General features: G+C 42.1%; 1 protein-coding gene across 3 annotated transcripts in view; it reads left to right on the top strand.

Moving 5' to 3' along the window:
• The window catches only part of LOC124114804, a 112,592-nt gene that overhangs the window by 30,586 nt on the left and 57,903 nt on the right, over positions 1-24,103 (top strand). For 2 of the 3 annotated variants that reach the window (XM_046475566.2, XM_046475576.2), the window contains exon 2: positions 6,419-6,543. The exons of the other annotated variant lie outside the window; for it this stretch is intronic. The gene's annotated coding sequence lies outside the window, so the exon portion shown is untranslated. The remainder of the gene's footprint in view (positions 1-6,418; positions 6,544-24,103) is intronic. 3 annotated transcript variants of the gene reach the window in all.

Below are 24,103 nucleotides of genomic sequence, written 5' to 3' on the forward strand. Positions count from 1 at the left end.
GTCTCCCGCCATGATATTGCTTAAATCGGCGTAAAACCATACTCACTCACTCCTGAGATAATGTGTGTGCTTTCATCACAGTATGTACGTGTGTTCATGCATGCTGGGGGCGGTCAGGTAGCCTAGTGGTTAAAGCGTTCGCTCGTCACGCCGAAGACCCGGGTTCGATTCCTGACATTGGTATGATGTGTGAAGCCCAGTTCTGGTGTCCCCCGCCGTGATATTGCTGAATATTGCTAAAAGGGGCGTAAAACCATACTCACTCACTCGATCATGCATGTGAATTGTTGCAAGTCAGTGAAATGCTTACACCCAGAGAAACAAACTGCTACAAACAGTTGAGCTGTTTTAACCAACAGTAACATCAGTTTCTCAAGATAGGGCATTTCATACAATTGTGAGAGTACTGTGATTAGTCGTGGCTTGTTGCGGTGCAGTAGTTCAGTGTGGAATTGAGGGTTAGGTGCAAGATTTCCGTGTTTACTTGTTTAAACTGATATTAGAAAACAAAAGAACTGACATTTATTACCCTACCCAGTGTGAAAAAGGACATCCTAACATGGTGATTGGCTAAAAATAGATTCATGGGAATAGATTAAAAAAGTTGTTGCTCTGCATCAGAAAGGTAACACAGCGTACAGAAAAACTCTTTATGAAACTGTGGAGCTACATTGTTGCATGTGCCCCATCTGTGAATCTGGGTAAATAACTTGGTAAATAACTTAATACAAAGATCTGGGTTCTCTGTGCACTCAAAATACTGATGTCATAATCAATTGTGTGTATCAGTTAGTGAGTGTGTTAAGCATTAAAACCTGTTAAAACAAAGCTAATGTGTGGTTGTGAAAATCAACGACATGGGGAGTTTATGACTGAAAAAGTCTCCAAATATACCAAAAGACATAGTACATCAGAAAAACAACAACTGATCTTTATCTGTGCAGGGTTGCCTCCCTTAGGCATGCCATGATCATGTGGGTTTGTGGCCTTGATTCCGTTCTTTGCCCATATATGTCAGTACCGTATCTGTGCTCATTGGTTTTACCACTAATATACAGCCTGCATCACTTTGGGCTTACTCCCCCATACAGATGGCAGACCATGGTATAACTGAGGACCCCTGAAGATCCGGGGTAGAATAGATCTTCAGCAACCAATTGTGTGGATCAATGCTCATGTCATTCACTGGATTGTCTGGTCCAGACTCAATTATGTACAGAATGCTGTCATACAGCTTGAATATTGCTCAGTGCGGCATTAAACAACAAACAAGCAAATATAACTGAAATACTTTGAAATAAACAGCCTTTATGAACGATTAATGTTTTCTTGATAATAATGATGTTGCTTGTACCCTGCTTTACTCCATACAACGTATGCTCACTGCGCAACAAATAGAAACATGCATAGTCTTAAGTCAAAACAGACCGCCTCTGTGGTCTAGTGGTAGAGCGTCTGCCCGGAGAGTGGAAGGTCTGTGGTTCGATCCCCGGCCCCGTCATACCAAAGGATGTAAAAAGATGATACTGGTTGTTACCCTGTCTGGCGCCTGGCATTAAGGGTCTAAAACAAGGACTGGTCGGCTCAGAGTCAGTATAATGTGTCTGAGTGGGGTATTCATGCGGCATGGTATCTCAGTGGGCTAACGCTATAAAAATCGGCATCAGTCCGGACTAGTACAAGCAGCCACACACACGTGCATGCACATTGCTATATAAGTGCAATAATCTTGGATGCGACGTTAAACCCCATTTCACATTGCCTCACCTAAAGTCAAAACTCCTGAAGAGGTTCAGTTTTACAGAGACACTTGAACTGAAAGAGTGATAAAGAAGACTTCTGATCTGTTGGTAGATACTTTCACAGATCGGCAGAGACAGGGGCAAATATACACGGTCTGAATGTCTTATATTTTGAGAAAGGAACAAAAACATGGCCAACTGCTATGGCCACAGCCATCGTGTATCGAATATGCATCGAAATTATTCCAACAATTAAGCAAAGACAAGTATTTTTTAAGTCTTTCCAAGATTTTAACTTGCCCAAGTATTTAGTGCCTTTGTATAATAAATATATTTGAGGGCAAACTCATTGTTCTACTGAACGCTTATCACAGTGACTGAGATGCAGTGCTATTTTTAGATGCCTTGATTTTTGAGTGCATCATGTTACCTTGATGTGCAGTGTTCCTTGGTACTGTGTAGTCTGTAAGCCTTTTGTAAGAGCGAAATGCAGCAGTATTAAGTATTTTTACTGTGGTAATCTGTCATTTTGTTTGTCAGTGATGAAATCGCAAATCTCAACTGTGGGAGGGGAGTAGTGTAGGGGTTACTATAAGAGGAGGGGTGGGGGATCTCAGAGTTTGTATTACTTGGAGGGGTTAGGGAGGGTGGTTACTGTGGGAATGGAATTGTGGGTACTTGGCTAAGTAATTTAAATATTGTTTGCATGTGTCAAGGATGGCTTGACATGGGAATATAAGATGGAGATGAGGGAGTTGAGTGAATTAATTAATTAAATCTTTGACTGTTGATTGCTTTGTTTCCTCAGCTGTCACAAACCATTACATATTCATCAACTTTCATGGGATGGGTATGACATTTGAAGGGGTGGGAGGGGGAGGAGGGTAGAGCCATGGGCAGAAAGGGGAAGGAGGGTTGAGCCCCGGGCAGAAAAGGGAAGGGGGATAGAGTCATGGGCAGAAACGGGAAGGAGGGTGGAGCCATGGGCAGAAAGGGGAAAGAGGCTAGAGCCATGGGCAGAAACGGGAAGGAGGGTGGAGCCATGGGCAGAAAGGGGAAGGAGGGTAGAGCAATGGGCAGAAAGGGGAAAGAGGCTAGAGCCATGGGCAGAAAGGGGAAGGAGGGTAGAGCCATGGGCAGAAAGGGGAAGGGAGGGTAGAGCCATGGGCAGAAAGGGGAAAGAGGCTAGAGCCATGGGCAGAAAGGGGAAGGGAGGGTAGAGCCATGGGCAGAAAGGGGAAGGGAGGGTAGAGCCATGGTCAGAAAGGGGAAAGAGGCTAGAGCCATGGGCAGAAAGGGGAAGGGAGGGTAGAGCCATGGGCAGAAAGGGGAAAGAGGCTAGAGCCATGGGCAGAAAGGGGAAGGGAGGGTAGAGCCATGGGCAGAAAGGGGAAGGGAGGGTAGAGCCATGGTCAGAAAGGGGAAAGAGGCTAGAGCCATGGGCAGAAAGGGGAAGGGAGGGTAGGGCCATGGGCAGAAACGGGAAGGGGGAATAGAGCCATGGGCAGAAAGGGGAAGGAGGGTAGAGCCATGGGTAGAAACGGGAAGGAGGGTAGAGCCATGGGCAGAAAGGGGAAGGAGGCTAGAGCCATGGGCAGAAACGGGAAGGAGGGTGGAGCCATGGGCAGAAACGGGAAGGGGGAATAGAGCCATGGGCAGAAACGGGAAGGAGGGTAGAGCCATGGGCAGAAAGGGGAAGGAGGGTAGAGCCATGGTCAGAAAGGGGAAAGAGGCTAGAGCCATGGGCAGAAAGGGGAAGGAGGGTAGAGCCATGGGCAGAAAGGGGAAGGGGGAATAGAGCCATGGGCAGAAACGGGAAGGAGGGTAGAGCCATGGGCAGAAAGGGGAAGGAGGGTAGAGCCATGGGCAGAAAGGGGAAAGAGGCTAGAGCCATGGGCAGAAAGGGGAAGGAGGGTAGAGCCATGGGCAGAAAGGGGAAAGAGGCTAGAGCCATGGGCAGAAACGGGAAGGAGGGTGGAGCCATGGGCAGAAACGGGAAGGAGGGTAGAGCCATGGGCAGAAAGGGGAAAGAGGCTAGAGCCATGGGCAGAAAGGGGAAGGGAGGGTAGAGCCATGGGCAGAAACGGGAAGGGGGAATAGAGCCATGGGCAGAAACGGGAAGGAGGGTAGAGTCATGGGCAGAAAGGGGAAGGAGGGTAGAGCCATGGGCAGAAAGGGGAAAGAGGCTAGAGCCATGGGCAGAAAGGGGAAGGAGGGTAGAGCCATGGGCAGAAACGGGAAGGGGGAATAGAGCCATGGGCAGAAAAGGGAAGGAGGCTAGAGCCATGGGCAGAAAGGGAGTAACCTGGTACCTGGGTAACCTGTGAGGCATCAACTCTTACAGGGGGTGGGATCGCACACTTGGATGATGAGGGAGTACAGGGGGGACAGTGAAGGGTGCGTGAGTGGGGTGTGTTGGGTTTAATGCCGCTTTGAACTGTGTTCCAGTTATATCATGGCATGGCAGCTTAATGTAGAAGAAAAGCCAGAAGTGATGAAGAAAAGCCCATGATCATGGGTTTCTGGAGTGCTCAAGGGTTGGAACTCTGCACGATTAGGGCAGGGAGGGGATGTTAAACCTGCTGGACAGGAGTTGGGTAAATAGGGTATTCAAGCTACCCTGGTGGAGGATGGAGGGTAGAACCAGGGAGGAGGGTAGGGGTATTCAGGTGACCCTGAGGGGAGACAGAAGGTAGAACCATCCCATCGAGGAAGGTAGAACCAAGGAGGGGGGTAGGGGTGTTCAGGCTACCCTGGGGGGGAGGAAGGAGGGTAGAACCGTTAGAGGGGTGAGAAAAGGGTAACCATGCTACCCCGGTATCTCCCACTCAGACATGGGGTATTGATGACAGGCAATCTGATAACACTGACAGTGTACATGATATATCTTGATGGCCTGTCATAGCAGGGCTGAGATTGATGTTCTGGTAATCCTGCAGTAAGGCAATCCCTTTGATCACCTTAATGAGACCTGATTTGTTGCCATGACAATGTGAGAATGGAGTCCTTGATTGGTACTTAGAAGTTGGTAGTACACAAAGATAACAGATAAGGATAACAGCTTCTGTATTAAGTCTTGTGATTTCAAGGGGCTTTTCTTGCCTCGCCTTCAGGTATGAAAATGGTTTGAGAAATATGAAACTGCTGTGTGTCCTATCATAGTCATATTTTCGAAATTCATCTGTTTTCATTGATGAGGTTGGACATTTTAGCATAGATTGATTTGTTCTGAAACTAGCTGACAGTGCATTTTTATATGAGCACACACAAATGTATACCAAGAATGCTGAAAAAAATATGTTTTGTTCCAAGGGACACGTGACATTCATTGACAAATTTTTGACAAGAAATTTATAAGTCCTGTTATTAAAGTAATTATCTAAACATACAGTACACTACACCATCTAAACACACAGTACACTACACCATCTAAACACACAGTACACTACACCATCTAAACACGCAGTACACTACACCATCTAAACATACAGTACACTACACCATCTAAACATACAGTACACTACACCATCTAAACATACAGTACACTACACCATCTAAACACGCAGTACACTACACCATCTAAACATACAGTACACTACACCATCTAAACATACAGTACACTACACCATCTAAACATACAGTACACTACACCATCTAAACACACAGTACACTACACCATCTAAACACACAGTACACTACACCATCTAAACATACAGTACACTACACCATCTAAACATACAGTACACTACACCATCTAAACATGCAGTACACTACACCATCTAAACACACAGTACACTACACCATCTAAACATACAGTACACTACACCATCTCATTACTTTACAGGACCCAAGACATTTATTATTGGGGGGGTAATATTTTCAGAGATACCTTAGAGTTTTGATTTTTGATACACAAAAAGACCCAGTAATTGGGATGGTACCATTCTCAAAACAGGCCTAGACTGGTTGCACCGAATACCTATAAACTTTTAAACATCCACTCTCCAAAATTTATTTTATCTTTCTTCAGAGACATGAATGTTGTTCTATTTCTTTCATTTTAACACAGGGCAACTTGTGAATAATTTTGTAGAAGTTTCTTGGCTGGGATATATTTTGTTAAATTGATTAATTTGCTTTCATTTTCACATTGAAATCTTAATAGCAATTTTGGTTGTAACGATCATCTCGCAGAGAGAAATTAAACTAGCGCCCAAGTGTCCTTACAGCAGAGTGAATCATTCTCAAGTCATCTCCAGCTGCAGGTTTAAACCCACATTAATTTTGCTGAAAGCTCAGGAAATCTCCCAGCTCCTCACAATCTTCCTAATTTGCATCCATTGTCAGTTTTAGGGAGATGGAGGTGTCGGGTGGAGTCTTTACATCTTCCACACTCGCTCGACTGTCAAACAGAGGGAGCATCGCTGTGTAATTTATGCTGATCTCGCATAAAATCCCCCTGGATCAATGCCTATCTGATTACGAGTATCTTCGCTCGGACCGTCAATATTTGCGGGCTAGCAGGGAGAACGCAGGGGCACCTCGTGTGATGCTGGTGCACTGGGAATAGCGTGATAGCACATCTGCCCCTTCTATTCTGGAGAGTGACGGCTTGAGAGGCCACTGGTGGAATGTGAAATAAGTAGTGATCATTGCCTCGGCTTTGTTTGTTACAGAGTGATAGCGAGGGGCCAGTATACATGGAGTAATTGTCCAAGAGCCGGCCCTTCGCAGAGGAAGTCAACGGACATGTGTTAGTGTGTGGCTGACCAGTGGCCGCCAGGTGAAAGGCCAGCCAAAGGTAAATATATCATGTATATTGTGGTCAGCTTGAAGTGGACATCAGCTGTTGTGACAGCGGTCATCAAGATCTGAATGTACATCATTGTTAGATTTACCACATGATCTAGCATACAGAACTTCTGCAGCATTACAGACTGGTGACTATCGTTACTATTGTGATGAATGCAGTTATTATTATTTTATCATTTATTTCTTTTTAATTGCAATTTGGTATCACTGTACAGTCCTTTTTCCAAAGTGAGTGGTAGGCTGGCGCAGTTCTCGAGTCTTGGCTGTTGGTGCTGTGATAGAATTATTGGAAATGTGTGAAAGAATTATTGGAAATGTGTGAAGTATTTGTGGAGATAGATTTGAATGCATGTTACATTGCCAGTGGCCCTATTTGTGTCAATTTCTTTGTTTTCTCGAGCGGTGATGGTGTGGATAAAATCCTAGGGAGGGAAAACGCTATTTGGATTATTCTTCTCTGTGAGTTATTTTGAGATTTTATCACCAGCCTGGCTGGTGTAGATAAATCATTGTAAATGATGGAAGTCGATCCATGCAGAGATTGGCCGTGAAAATTTGGTATGGTGTTTTTCTGGGCTTCAGTTTCCTGGATAGTGAATAGAATGAATGTTGAACCACATAATCTGTGGAAGGAAAAATAATTCATTGACATCCCTCTGTAGAAAATCCCACGACTTGTCACGTTTCATCTCTGGTCTCCGCAGCTGGAGGATATGAGGAATTATCTTCTGAGCTTGGACTCTTTTTGTTTTCTGGTTTAATTTTGAAAACATGGATCACAAAGTCGGGGTAATGATTCCTCTTGTGGATCAAAAATCTTTGGGTACCTGATGGGACAACCTCCTCAGATTCCTTCAAGCATAGGGGGCACACGTGGCCCTGTCGTCTAAGGCGCCGCGATTTGCTGTGCAGAGTTGCGTCCCTTGGGCACGCCAGAAACCTATGATTGGGGATTCGAATCCCGGTTTGCCCCAATTATGTTTCTAGGTTTGTCAGCACCATACCCGTACTCGTGGGTTTCACCGAAGTGGTAAACCTCTGAGACCTGCATCACTTCGGGCTTTCCTCCCACATTAAGCTGACATGTCATGATATAACTGGAATACTGTTAAAAGCGGCGTAAAACCCAACTCACTCACTCACTCCTTCAAGCATAGTTTGTTTATTGTTATTTTTACTTCTTGAATGTCTAATCTACTCATAACAAGTAAAGGAATCTCCTTGTCACAGAAGTGACATGAAGTTTGTGATGTAATCGTAATGTAAATAGTTCATGAAAAAACAGATTGTGGTCCTTTGAAATAACCGTGTTAGAGTTATGGTAAACACTCTATATTATCTGAAGAAGAGAGATTGTTTGGGTACACTGTTATCAAGTATGCTGGACACAACAATATTAATGTTAAGCATTCTGATAGTTGGATGCTATAAGCTCCTTGTCTATGTGGGAACCTTGTTGACAAGCAGGAAGTATACCGTATTTGTGATTGCATTGTTCAAATCACCAAACACAGATTACAGTCTGTCAGAAGTTACTACGATGTTTGTTGATATACATGTATTTACATGCACACATCTGTGACTGTATGTATAAATGATTAACACAAGGGGATGTAGGCATTGCATCCGTCTCCATTATAGCATCCAAATATTGATTTAAGGCCAGATCACTTGTTTACATATTTTTATTCCCGAAATACCCAAGGCAAGATGGGTTTTTTTAAAGTAATTATTTGCAATAATATTAAATCAGTGGCTAAATATATGACTGCAGTGTGCCGATTTCCACATTGTTTTTGTGTTTATTGCTAATATTCACACTCCTTTTGGGGGTTACATTTGTTTTGGGAAAAACTGCTATCTAATTATTTTAGTGAAGTTTTTGCAGGAGTGAGTGAGAGAGAAGAAACAGTCAAAATGTTGGCTGTAATATTTTTAATTTGGGAAAATAGTTATTCTCCGTGTATATGATAAGAGGGATACCAGTGGCTTGATGATGATGATGATGATGATGATGATGATTATCATTTTTTATTAATTATTATTAATATTTTGTTTTGTGATGCACCACAATACTCACTTGAATTACATTCAGTCTTCTTTGACTTATGTAGAACTATGACTTATAATAATAATAATAATAATAATAGTAAGGCTATTTGTATAGCGCAATATTTTTCACTGAGGGACATGCTCATTTATGGACACTGTTTTTTTAACCCCTGAGGGAACCATGTGGGGATTCCAGGTTAGAATCGGTCCCCAGCAACCAATGCTGGTTGTAAGTGATGACCAAATAGATGAGGTGGTCAGGCTAGGTGACTTGGTCGATTACGTGTCATCATACCCGATGACGTGGATCTTTGCTTACAATATCGATCACTGGATTGTCTGGTCCAGACTCGTTTATTTACAAGACGCTTACAGATAGCTGAAATATTGCTGAGTGTGGAGTCACCTTGAAAGACAAGCATGGGGACCAAATTTGACCTGGGGTATCCATGGGGAGACAGAGTGAGGCTACAAACAACAACAAAACAAGCGTAAAACAAATAGATGCATAAGTGTGGTCTAATGTAGGCTAACTATTGTGATGAACTGTAATTTAGTCCGACTGACAGATGTTTCCTGTGTCTACTGATGATCCAGCTCTACCTGGGCTGTAGTCCATTTATCACCCACGTGGGGGCCGTTGTTTATTGATTATTGTAGCGGATGTGTTGGATAACACAGCCATCTGTTCAGGTAGACCCGCTGCCTGTATTGGTGTTAATCAGCGATGTTGTAACTGCCATTGGGTGTTCAACCACTGCTTGTGTCAGACCGATCAGTAATAGAATCACAGGTAATTGGCATGGCTGATGTCTGCAGGTTAGTGACAAATGTGCGGGAGTCTGTCAATGATAAACATGTTATGTTATCATTCTGTAAACACCAGAATATTGATATGTGAGGCCTGTCATTTTTATTGCCTAGTTTTCTCCGAACGTGTGACACCAATGTCATTGTTTGTCAAGTGTTACCGATTGCAATTTATTATTATAGAGATGGATGTTGATAAGCAAGAGTTGCCGAAGTATTTACAATAACATGTGGTTTTTTGTTGCTTAACGCTGCAATATACCAGGTACTAATTGATGGCAGCATGTACAATAACTCTGTATATACAGTAAGACTAATCATATATAATAGCAGACTACCTTATTCGACGTAATAAGCGCCCAGGGCGCTCTCAAAATTAGGAATAGGGGGCTCTTATTAGAATTTTATTTTGGTGAAAAAAAACAGAGTTGAAAGATAAATTTTATGGTTTAAGCTGACAACCTGAAATGTTTATGTACGACAGACATATTTTTCCAGAATTAAATTGCCCATAATTAAGGGTGCATATAACACACTAGTGTGTATCATACGCGAATAAATAAGTCTTGTGTACATTGATCAGTTTGAAGGGGTGCTAATTGGGATTGTTCACTTGCCAATATATTAACAAATATCGCCCTGGGCGCTTATTGGAGCGGGGCGCTAATTACGTCGAATACGGTAATCATATTTTATAGCAATGTATATAAATATACAGTAAGGCTAATCATATATTATAGCAATGTATATAAATACACAGTAAGACTTATCATATTTTATAGCAATGTATATAAATATACAGTAAGACTAATCATATTTTATAACAATGAATATATACAGTAAGACTAATCATATATTATATATACAGTAAGACTAATCGTATTTTATAACAATGTATATACACAGTAAGACTAGTCATATGTTATAACACTGTATATACAGTAAGACTAATCATATGTTATAACAATGTATATGCAGTGCGACTAATCATATATGATAACAATGTATATACAGTAAGACTAATCATATGTTATAGCAATGTATATACAGTAAGACTAATCATATCATATAGCAACATATATACATTAAGACTAATTATATATATAATAACAACTTATACAGTAAGACTAATCATATATTATAACAGCGTATACAGTAAGACTAATCATAAATTATAAAAACGTATACAGTAAGACTAATATGTTATAGCAATGTATATGTACAGTAAGACTAATCATTTACAATGTATATTACTAAGCATATGTTATAGCAATGTATAAATATACATGTACTTAAAGGCAAAATGTATACAAAAAGGATTTATATGACAATGTACATCATGCAATATGACAGTGTATACATGGTATCTAAAGTAGTATTTTTTAAAATTTAATCTTAAAAATGTGTGGGCCCAACAAAAAAAAAAGAATTTATTGTTGGAAACTGCAACAACTTAAAAATTATTGAATTCCTCATGACAGATTGCAAGGCCCGAGATACAGGCAGTATCGGTGTATGTATGGATGAAAATAAGTACCACACAGTGGGGGATAATTTAGAAAATGTATAAGATACGCATCACACTATGTAAGTACTGTTTGAGATTCATTTATAGACGTATTTCCCAAAATACTATTCTGATTTCAAATAGCGTATTTCTTGAGTATTGTGCACACTTTTTTATGCAAAACCCCACAGCTTTGTTGAGGGGTGTGTGCATTATACATGCCATAATGAGTTTTGATAAAAAAAATTCTCAATGCAAAGAAATATTTTACCATGAGCGTGTAACACCGGAAATACCCTGTCCACAAATCCATACTGAAGTACGCAAATTAATGTTGTAATTACACTGTCTGGTTATAAAAAGTGTTCATTGTATATCTGGACTTACGTTTGTAATCTATTTTATTAATTTTATTCAAAATTTCGTTCCATATATTTACATTAATTTCAGCCAAATCATGTGTGAAGTGATCGGTTGATGCACCAACTGACCATTATTTACAGCAACCACGGTCAGATTACCACTACCGCTACTGATGCCTTGAAACAAATTTGATTTGACAGAGAATGGATACATACATAATAAATGAAAGTGCGTATAGCTGATTGGTACTGTAAATCTTGAAATTAACGCGATCGTGGATTATATGGGAAAAATGCGAGTGGTCTTTGCTCGCATTATTAAACAACGCATTTGTATCAACAATAAGACATTTTGGATAGCAGAAATACCAACTTAGACATACGCTAAAAAACACAACTATGTATTCCACATCACTGTTTATTGAGCAGCACTTAGTAACAAGAATATAAACAATGTCATATAAACTAATTACATCCTATGAATTGTCACTGCTTTGGTCAAGACAAAAGTTCTACTCACTTATGTCATCACTGATCACACCTGCAAGTCCAGACAGACGCAACCCACGCAACACGGTGTCTTTGTTCTTTGTGACTACGTCAAAGGCGGACACGAGTCAGCATGCATGTATTGTTTTAGCGGAATTACTCTACTCAGCGCTAGTCAGCGGTGCTATTTGGTGTGTGATTGAATTTATGTAAGGTTTGATTAAGGGGAGGATTCTCCTGACAGAGGGCGTTTTCCTTAGATATACATCCACTGATGCTGAGAGGAGGGTGGAGTCGCAATCATATTGAGTCGCATTTTTGGCTAGGGACCAGCGGTCACATTCTTTTGGAGACGCATTAATTTCATGATTTACAGTACTTCTGTCTTAGTTTACGAAAAAATACACATGGTAATCTTAATCTCTGCATATAAGACAATGCCTGGCAGAACAGGAAATACAATTTAAATGGCAAATAATCATGTCTTGTGATGTTTTATAGGAAATTTCAAATTTTTATTGACCAAGTTTATTGTCACCAGTTCTTTTACCTGAAATCGCTGAAGGGAAATGATGCGCATAATACTTGAAAATTCACTTTTTCCAAAATACTGAATCCCCTAGAGGGTGGTGTGCATTATGATTGGGTGCGCACTATACTAAAGAAATATGATATTTAGTTCCCTGGTATTCAGCATTTAGTTCCCCAGTAGTTTCAAAAGTTTTAGGACCCTATTGATTTTTTGCCTTATACGAAGAACCCCAAAACATGTCGCATGTTGCGATGGAACAGTTGAAAGCAGACTCTCACGTTCATGAATATTTTAGATCAGCAAGCCAAACAGCAAATGAAGGAGCAAGTCAATTAGAGCTCCGTTTTCACTATCAGTTTGGGCAAAATATCATCCCTGACAGACGGCTTATTTCCTTGGCTGTTGTTACCAAAATTAATTAATTGTAAAATGTACTAATCTTGACCACTAAGTAATTTGTGGCTGCACGTTTGAGATGACCCAACTTTTTTCTCAAATGACCCCACTTTTTTCTCTGACCCCACTTTTTTCTCTCTGATGACCCCACTTTTTTCCTCTGATGACCCCACTTTTTTCTCTGATGACCCCACTTTTTTCCTCTGATGACCCCACTTTTTTCTCTGATGACCCCACTTTTTTTCTCTGATGACCCCACTTTTTTTTTCTCTGACCCCACTTTTTTCTCTGATGACCCCCACTTTTTCTCTCTGATGACCCCACTTTTTTCTCTGATGACCCCACTTTTTTCTCTGATGATGTTTTCTCCTGTTGTATTATAACCCGATCCCTGTGCAGATGCCAGGCTGGACTAGGTCCCCAGCAGCCGGTTCTGCCTTGAGGGGAATGGACCAAGTGATATGAACCACTGGTCTGGTCTGGACAGGATGCTGTGATGTCAACAAACGTATTAGCCGACTAAAATGGGATAGAGTGTCTCACTGATGGTGGGTCTTGGTGCCCCACTGACAAATGTTGCTCACACTATCGACCACTAGTATGCCAGTGCAGACATGACTACTGTACAGTCAAGCCACTGTTATTTTACTATAATATAGAGTTGTGTCAAGCATCACAACTGGAAATATCAGAACAAATTCAAGCTGACAAAATGGTATGCAATTTATCCTGTTTACATTGCAGTTCATGTTATTGTGCAATTCATTTGTTGTGGAGAATCAGCTTAGTTTCCAAATGTCTATTGACAAGCCAGTAACGGCAGATTGTATCTACATTGTGTTGAGGGTACCCTGGGAAATACTGAATGTATCTCACCATTTGCCACCAGGAGGAGTGTAAACAAGGACCTTCTCTACACTGGTGGGGCTCCACATCGATGGTCCCTAAGTCAAATAGTACTGATTTGGGGTTAAAGAGTTTATTATTAAATGGGCTTGTTGTGGTGTGAATGCATGTCAATTTGTTTTGTTAGATTGGAAGCGATATATTTAAGAAGAAAGTGGCCATCAGTTTGTCAGCCCGGATGCAACTATATTTGAGGTTCTAATGTGTCTTTAGTTTGTACCCCAGTGTGGACCCTCGCATTTAATACTTGATCTGTGCCATGCAGCACTCCTTTGTGGACCCTCACGTGTAATACTGGATCCCTGCCTCACAGTACCCCTGTATGGACCCCCACATGTTATATTGGATCCCTGCCTCACAGTACCCCTGTATGGACCCCTACATGTTATATTGGATCCCTGCCTCACAGTACCCCTGTATGGACCCCCACATGTTATATTGGATCCCTGCCACACAGTACCCCTGTATGGACCCTCACATGTTATATTGGATCCCTGCCACACAGTACCCCTGTATGGACCCCCACATGTAATATTGGATCCCTGCCACACAGTACCCCTGTATGGACCCTCACATGTAATATTGGATCCCTGCCACACAGTACCCCTGTATGGACCCCCACATGTAATATTGGATCCCTGCCACACAGTACCCCTGTATGGACCCTCACATGTAATACTGTATCCCTGCCACACAGTACCCCTGTGTGGACCCTCACATGTAATATTGGATCCCTGCCACACAGTACCCCTGTATGGACCCTCACATGTAATATTGGATCCCTGCCACACAGTACCCCTGTATGGACCCCCACATGTAATATTGGATCCCTGCCACACAGTACCCCTGTATGGACCCTCACATGTAATACTGTATCCCTGCCACACAGTACCCCTGTGTGGACCCTCACATGTAATACTGTATCCCTGCCACACAGTACCCCTGTGTGGACCCTCACATGTAATACTGGATCCCTGCCACACAGTACCCCTGTATGGACCCTCACATGTAATACTGGATCCCTGCCACACAGTACCCCTGTATGGACCCTCAAATGTAATACTGGATCCCTGCCACACAGTACCCCTGTATGGACCCTCATGTATATGGATCTGTGTGTTTGCTGGATGTGGTATTAGATGAAAAAATAAGACGTTTTCTCAGCAGAGAGTATAAGTAGCTGCAACAATTTTGGAGGGTATTATTTTCCGATCTTTAAATCATTTGCGACATGACGTCCAGACCATTATTTTCTTCATCAATCAAACAAGCAAGATTTTGTTCAAGTCAAACATGTTATTATTGTTTGCAAGTTCTGAACCTACTGTTAAATGGAAAAGAAAAAAAAATATTCAATTTATTCATATTACATTCAGATATTGCATCTTGGCGACTATTTGATGCATAATTTACAATACATAGCACTGAGCCAGGAAGCATGGGGAACTGGTCTGTTGACAGATTCATGAATATTTGAGACGATCACATAATAAGTTATCACTAGTTGATGGGTGATTGTTTTCTCTGCCTGACTTCTGCTCGGCATTGGCTGTGCTAGCAACCATACAACTCATCATAATGCTAGTATTTTCCCGTGTTTGACCTGAACGAACGGACTGATTATCGTGGATCATGCAATGCACTCTCTACACAAGGAGATGATAAAGGGTTGTTGTGATGTTGCAAAAAAATGACAGCTTTTAATGAAAGAGTGCTTTTTGGAAGGAAAAAGACGTATTTCCATATTGCGTGGGGAGAGTGATTTCTGATGCAGCCTAGGAGAAGTCTGATACACTGATGGTGAACTCATTTCCGAAGGTGCTAGAAATTTGACATTGAGAAAGGAAATTGAAAATGATAAAATTACATCATTGCACCCGGGAATTTGCATATCTGGAAAAGTTGTCATCTTCGGGAAATGGAATTTGTTTGAAAATTATACACTTTTGTAACGTTCATCTTCATATCATTTCCTTGTTTCAGTTGAAGGAGTGTAAAAGACATCGGTGACAGTAACTTTGATGTCAATGGGATCAACACTTTAGTTTTTCATATTTTTTAATATTGATGACTTGATTATCTAGTGTATTATATCTCGATTTCGTGATGATAATTATACCACGGAACCAGTTGTTGCCGCAGTTACTTTCGGAAGCGATGTGACTGTCTCCCTCATCAGTAATAACTCATCACTGACTTCTTTGGAGAGTTATTTTGTAAATTATTTTTGGAGTCATTTGAAACTCAAAATTAAGCTTAGGGAATAAGTCCAGTGTATAATAGTGTGACAAAATGATAGCATTATGCTTGATAATTGAGGGTAATATGAGTTCTACTCTCTTGTAAAATCTTTATTCTTGCAATTTTGTACAACTAGGATGGTGATTGGAGGGTCAGAATGGCTGCAGAGTGTGACGAACACTTGGACATGCGTGGAGGTGTAAGTGCCTCATTGTGTGTTGTCCTGCCCCGACATCCCCTTGGGATCCCAGGTCCACAGCAACCTATGCTATTCGGACCGTGGGTATCCAGGCTAGAATAGGTTTATGGCAACCTATGCTGGTCGGACCGAGGGTATCTGGGTTAGAATAGGTCAAAGGCAACCTATGCTGGTCGGACCGTGGGTATCCAGGCTAGAATAGGTCCACAGCAATCTGTGCTGGTCAGACCATGGGTATCCCGGGCTAGAAAAGGTGCACAGCAACCTATGCTGGTCATACCGTGGGTATCCGGGCTAGAATAGGTCCACAACAACCTATGCTGGTCATACCGTGGGTATCCGGGCTAGAATAGGTCCACAACAACCTATGCTGGTCATACCGTGGGTATCCGGGCTAGAATAGGTCCACAACAACCTATGCTGGTCATACCGTGGGTATCCGGGCTAGAATAGGTCCACAGCAATCTGTGCTGGTCAGACCATGGGTATTCCGGGCTAGAATAGGTCCACGGCAACCAATGCTGGTCAGACCGTGGGTATCCCGGGCTAGAAAAGGTGCACAGCAACCTATGCTGGTCATACCGTGGGTATCCGGGCTAGAATAGGTCCACGGCAACCAATGCTGGTCATACCGTGGGTATCCCGGGCGAGAAAAGGTGCACAGCAACCTATGCTGGTCATACCGTGGGTATCTGGGCTAGAATAGGTCCACAACAACCTATGCTGGTCGGACCGTGGGTATCCGGGCTAGAATAGGTCCACGGCAACCAATGCTGGTCATACCGTGGGTATCCCGGGAGAGAAAAGGTGCACAGCAACCTATGCTGGTCATACCGTGGGTATCTGGGCTAGAATAGGTCCACAGCAACCTATGCTGGTCGGACCGTGGGTATCTGGGCTAGAACAGGTCCACAGCAACCTATGCTGGTCATACCGTGGGTATCTGGGCTAGAATAGGTCCACGGCAACCTATGCTGGTCATACCATGGGTATCCGGGCTAGTACAGGTCCACAGCAACCTATGCTGGTCGGACCGTGGGTATCTGGGCTAGAACAGGTCCACAGCAATCTGTGCTGGTCAGGCTCGGTGACTTGGTTGAATGTATGTCATCATACAATGATGGTGTTGTTCATAATGCTCACAATAAGACAGTATCAGTCACTACATTGTCTGGTCCAAACTTGATTGTTACCAGCTGTCATGATACAGCTGGAATTCTGCAGCATTAATCAACAAACAAAACAATCCTGAAAGCATGAATGGTAATTCAGACCATGACTTTGATTTTAGGATTATCGTATTCGACGTAATAAGCGCCCAGGGCGCTCTCAAAATTAGAAATAGGGGGCTCTTATTAGAATATAATTTTGTTGAGAGAGTTGAAAGATCGTTAATTTCGTGGTTTATGCTGACAGCCTGAAATGATACAAAAGAAAAGTCTTTGTGTATTATACACGACAGATATATTTTCCCAGAATTTAATTGCCCGTAACTAAGGGTGCGTAGTTATACACGAGTGCATATTATACACGAATAAATAAGTCTTGTGTACATTGATCAGTCGGAAGGGTGCTAATTGTGATTGTTCACTAGCCAATATATTAGCAAATATCGCGCTTATTAGAGTGGGGTGCTTATTACGTTGAATACTGTATACAGACTGCCGTCATATAGCTTATTATGGCATAACAACAATAATCATTACTTGAAAAAGAATCTAACTGTCCGATACGCCAATTGCCATCTTGTGTCATGAAGTCAGTATGTTTGAAGTGACATCACCTGCTTGACTTCCCAACTGACCCTGTGCTCATTTCGAGTTACCATGCTGCAAGTCGGATGGAGGTCACAATTTAATTCTCAGTTACAAAGTATTTCACTGACCATAGGTTTTGTAACTTGTTAAGGTGTCTCAAGAGGGGCGTGTAGGATTGTTTACGAGTTTGTGAACACCATAAAATCCCAGTCAGTGAGCTGTGAATATTTATCTGTCCTTGTAATGGACAAGACACAATTTGAATTATAACTAAACCTTTTTGAGATTGAACTAGAGGTACAATGTTTTCTGAATGCTCAAAGTGAGCCTTTGCAGTGGGTAAGTTTTCAGGAGCAAGAAGAACAAAATGGCAGCCCTATTCTTAATGCTTGTCTCACGGTACTGACGACTCGAAAGGCATTTGCTGCTCATATTCATGAACATGAAATGGGTCTATGTCATCGACACCTTCACTGTGACCCATTCCGGCCCTGGGCAAATATGTCTATAGGGAATTGCTTACGTGGCAAACAGATTCATGAAAATGGTCAACAATAATATTTGTTCAAGCAATAACTGATGGAATTTCCAAGGACATTTGAGATACAACGTGAGCTATGATGAAGATCAATTGTTCAATAAGACGGCATGATGGGTAAGGGAGATATGATTGAGATTCTAATTAACGATGTGTAAGCATGACTGACTTAGGACACGGTGTCGGAACACTATCAAGCGCCGAGCAAGCAGACATGCTCCATGAGCGGCAACAGCTCTGGGGGACCATTCCACGGAGATATGTGTCTATGGCCAATTTGTCGTGAGCTGTTTTCGCCTCTGTTCTCAATCATAGAATTATCAGTTTCTTTTATTGATTGGTGACAATGAGCTGTGATTTATGTTCAGCTTCCTCTTCAGGCAAGGCTGTAACGTTGACGTACAGGGAGAGACATTGGGGGCTGTTTTAGTATTGACCATGCTTGCCAACACTGTTCAGCATCTTCCCGATGCAGCAAGAGTGTGATGATGTGTTTGGTGCCCGTGTTTTGATACACACAATTACTGCTCGTTATTTCGGAGGCTGCCCAAATTTTATGGCTTTGCGCAAGGGGATAATGATGGCTACCGATTCCCCAATTATCTGGTTCAGTTTCAGATCAAATAGTCCGGACTGTAAAGCTATGGTGCTGGAAAGCTAGCCTTAGATTAGACCAGTCCCCGTGGATGTGCTCTGGTAAAACGGCAAAGCGGTAACCTCAAAACATACATTGAATTGAGACTTACTTAGTCCTTTGATGCTGTCAGACATAATTAATTTAATTCAACGAGCAAAGCGGGATCTTAATTATGAGGATCTCATGAGAGTTGCATATCTTGACTGAGGGGAATTAAAACTGAACTTGATATTGGATCGTCAGTTTGATGCAAAAACTACCTAATATGATAATGCATATTTCGTTATACACCTCGTATGATATATACACTGTCAGATGTGCTTTTAAGATCAATTCATGAATATCTTGCCTGGTGGCTGTATCTATGAACCCTAATGTCTGTACGTGTTATTTTCACCCAGGGACTTCATCAGACTATTAAATCATCAATTATTGCAATATTGGCATTTTAGTGTCTGTTTGAGAGCAATTTAACTGATGATGCAATTACAGAGCATACATATGTACGTTGGGCGGATGGGGAGCTAGTTTGAGCGGTGTTTAGATAGCAATCAGGCATCAACGTAGGCCTAATCACCCGACAACAGCAGTAAAAGTAGGGCATTAATCTCTTTCATGTATATTTTAGTGTCAACAATGCTGATCAGGTTATAAGGACCTAATTTGTTTTAATTGTCATAGGCCGCAGTAACCATCTTAATGCACTTGTGCTGTTTTATTCTGGCTGAGAGAATTACCTACTACATGTATCTTAAAATGGCTATTTTCTTTTGTAATCTTTCATCAATAAGGACAATGTGTCTGTGCTTGTTTTTAGTTCATTTTTTTGTGTGTGCATGTTTTACATCATTTACTTTTTCTCAGAAATGATATTTAAGTGTAGACTAACACATTTTGAAATCCATTTTTTATGGTTTTTTTACAATTTCTTTGTTGTAGGCTTTGCATAATTATCCCCCGCCGCGCGAAAGCGCGAAGCGGGGGATATAGTATTCACGACCGTCCGTACGTCCGTCCGTCCGTCCGTCCGTCCGTACGTCCGTCCGTACGTCCCACCTGTTTGTTGCCGCGATATCTCAAGAACTAAACACTGGATTGTCTTCATATTTGGAACTATGGTGTATATACAGACTCCGCAGACACCAGTCGGTTTTGGTGACCTTGATCCCATTTTCAAGGTCACAGCAGACAAATCTGCTTTTAGAGTTGGAAAACGGTGTTGCCGCGATATCTCCAGAACTAAACACTGGATTGTCTTCATATTTGGAACTATGGTGTATATACAGACACCGCAGACACCAGTCGGTTTTGGTGACCTTGACCCCATTTTCAAGGTCACAGCAGGCAAATCTGCTTTTGGAGTTGGAAAACGGTGTTGCCGCGATATCTCAAGAACTAAACACTGGATTGTCTTCATATTTGGAACTATAGTGTATATACAGACTCCGCAGACACCAGTCGGTTTTGGTGACCTTGATCCCATTTTCAAGGTCACAGCAGGCAAATCTGCTTTTAGAGTTGGAAAACGGTGTTGCCGCGATATCTCAAGAACTAAACCTCTCGATTGTCTTCATATTTGGAACTGTGGTATATATACAGACACCACAGACACCAGTCGGTTTTGGTGACCTTGACCCCATTTTCAAGGTCACAGCAGGCAAATCTGTTTTTGGAGTTGGAAAACGGTGTTGCCACAATATCTCAAGAACTAATTGCTGGATTGTCTTCATATTTGGTACTATGGTGTATATGGCGGGGGATATTTCGTCACTCTGTGACAAATACTTGTTGTTATTGTTTGAGAAAATATGTGAATAGTGTTCAGAATTTTATGACTAAACATTCCAGTATGAGGGGATTTGTTTATGTTAAGCTGGACCATACCATTGTAGTCTTAAGGTGCCGCTATTCGCTGTGCAAAGTTGCCTTACTTCCTGCTTTCCTCCCACATTCAGCTGACATGCTGTACAATAACATGAATTGTTAAACAGCAGGAAAGCCAAATTAATCACTACATTCGGTTATAATATTTTGTTTCTATAAGGTTACCAAATTGTCCCATGACCACTATTTTCCATGTTCGAAGTACCATGCTCTAAGTTAACACTGCTATCCACCTTAGAAAATAAAAGAAAAATGTCATTCCTTAAAGATCAGCTATAATTAGCTTAACACTTCTGTAGTGTTTTGGTATTAAGATATATGTGAAAAAAATAGCAAATTTGAATTGATGAACCCTAAATGATTGAATTTGTTATCGATTCAAGACTTTTAAAGTGAATTATGTTTCCACGCTTGAAGCGTATCAGGTCATTTGTTGTTGACAGAGAAAAGCTATGACTCATATTCAGTTCATCTCTTAGCCGAGTCTAGCATTTCCATATTTAGTAAGTCATGGAAATGCTGCACAATTGCAAAGTGTCGGAAGAGTCGGGCACAGATGACGCTTTATGATGACATTCAGATGACATTCAACAAAACCAGTGCTGTCACATTGTAATAGGCTTAAAGGGCCCACTAATTAATATTTGTGGGTGTGGTGGGGGGATTTTAGAAAAGTCTTTTCCCAGAAATGTTGCAAAAGATATATTTTTCAAGTTTTAAAATATGCTGGATGAAAGTGAATGTGATGTGGGTACAAAGAAATTGTTCGGCTGCTTTAAGAGATTAATATATTTTGAAGTACTGACTGAAGAAAATATTCTGTCTCAAACAAAATCCTTGGACCCTCTGAGGCTATTAAATGGCTGGTGCCCTACTAAATCTATGTCTGTTTGAAAAAGTCCTTTTTCACAGCATACACTGGATCTTGCAGGGCATGCGCATAAAGCCTTAAATGCTAACTGTGAAAGAAGCGAGGTGACAGTCGTGAGTCATTAATTAGAGAGCTTTGTCAGCTAATTGGCCGCAGCAGAACACAACTCAGCTGCCAGTATGAGTTCCCTGTTGATGAAGACAACCCTATTTGATTAGAGAAGGTCCCATCTCGACAGCCGGGGACAATTCACAGATGGTCTAGACCATAGAGGGGCTCAAACGAGGAGGCTGATTGTGTGGCATCAAACCCTGATGCCTTGAATAGAGAATGTCCCATCTCGACAGCCCATGGAGCTGGGGACCATTCACAGAGGGTCTAGTCCATAGGTGGCGAGGAGGTGGATTGTGTGGCATCAAACCCTGATGCCTTGAATAGAGAATGTCCCATCTCGACAGCCCATGGAGCTGGGGACCATTCACAGAGGGTCTAGTCCATAGGTGGCGAGGAGGTGGATTGTGTGGCATCAAACCCTGATGCCTTGAATAGAGAATGTCCCATCTCGACAGCCCATGGAGCTGGGGACCATTCACAGAGGGTCTAGTCCATAGGTGGCGAGGAGGTGGATTGTGTGGCATCAAACCCTGATGCCTTGAATAGAGAATGTCCCATCTCGACAGCCCATGGAGCTGGGGACCATTCACAGAGGGTCTAGTCCATAGGTGGCGAGGAGGTGGATTGTGTGGCATCAAACCCTGATGCCTTGAATAGAGAATGTCCCATCTCGACAGCCCATGGAGCTGGGGACCATTCACAGAGGGTCTAGTCCATAGGTGGCGAGGAGGTGGATTGTGTGGCATCAAACCCTGATGCCTTGAATAGAGAATGTCCCATCTCGACAGCCCATGGAGCTGGGGACCATTCACAGAGGGTCTAGTCCATCGAGGGGCTCAAACGAGGAGGCTGATTGTGTATCATCATACCCTGATAGCTGGAATAGAGAATGTCCCATCTCGAAAGCTGGGGACCATTCACAGATGGTCTAGTCCATAGATGGCGAGGAGCTGGATTGAGTATCATCATACCCTGATAGCTTGAATAGAGAATGTCCCATCTCGAAAGCTGGGGTCCATACACAGATGGTCTAGTCCATAGATGGCGAGGAGCTGGATTGAGTATCATCATACCCTGATGGCTTGAATAGAGAATGTCCTATCTCGAAAGCTGGGGTCCATACACAGATGGTCTAGTCCATAGATGGCGAGGAGCTGGATTGAGTATCATCATATCCTGATGGCTTGAAGCACTGCTCATGCTTTCAGTCATTGGGATGATGAGGTTGTGTTAATAGCCTAGCAGATAAGGCATTTGCTTGACATTCTAATGGTCCATGTTTGATTCCCCAATGTGTGAAGTCCATTTTGGTGTTCAACGGTACGATATTGCTTGAATATTGTTAGAAGTGGCGAGACGATACTCATTTTCTCACTTCAATTACTTGTGTGTCTGATCCGGACTTGATTATGTACAGTTCACCCTGATATTGCTGGTAGGGGGACGATACACTGATGCATTGATGGATCATAATTACTTACTTCTTGATAAAAATACCAATCACAGTTGCACACTAAGTAAAAATTATCGATTCTTACCTTATATGTTTCCTTGTACACCAAAAACTAATTAGTAGCGAAAATGTATACATTTTCATCCATTGCACCATACTTGACACAGCGAACTGTGAATTGCAGTGTGCCAGGTATTTGGCCATCCTGTCTATGAAAAATATGGCTTACACACCATTGAGAAGTGCACATGCAAGTATCATGATACATATAGGATCATGAGCAGTGAAAGTATCGTGATACGTATCGGATTGCACAGTTGGTGTAAAACTGACTGGAATAAACTGACTGGTACCAGACAACACACAGAAAAGACATATTTCCCTTATTCTGATTCTGGTTTGGAATTGGCCCCCAGCAACCTATTCTTGTCAGTGGTGTTTTAATGGACCAGGTGGCGAGGCTCAGAGACTTGGCAAATTGAATGTCACTGTACCCGCAAGGCATCGATCAGTGCTCACAATATCAATCTCTGGATTTTCTGGTCCTGGCATGCTGTCATATAGCTGGAATAATGCTGAGTGGTGTTAGACAACAAGACCCTCATGGCAATCACCAGCAGCCATCTTGAGTAACCTAGAAGTACAGAACAAACCCAGGTTGCCGGAGTTGGCCATCAAAAGTCGCCACCATGAGCAACCATAACCACAGAAGCTCCATAATACAGGCTCCATATAGTAGGCCCCGTACAGCAGGCTCCATACAGTAGGCTCCATACAATGCTGCCTACACACTACAGGATC

Source organism: Haliotis rufescens, unplaced genomic scaffold (genome assembly GCF_023055435.1).
Source record: "Haliotis rufescens isolate VD_foot unplaced genomic scaffold, xgHalRufe1.0.p SCAF_2, whole genome shotgun sequence".
Taxonomy (NCBI): Eukaryota; Metazoa; Mollusca; class Gastropoda; order Lepetellida; family Haliotidae; genus Haliotis; species Haliotis rufescens.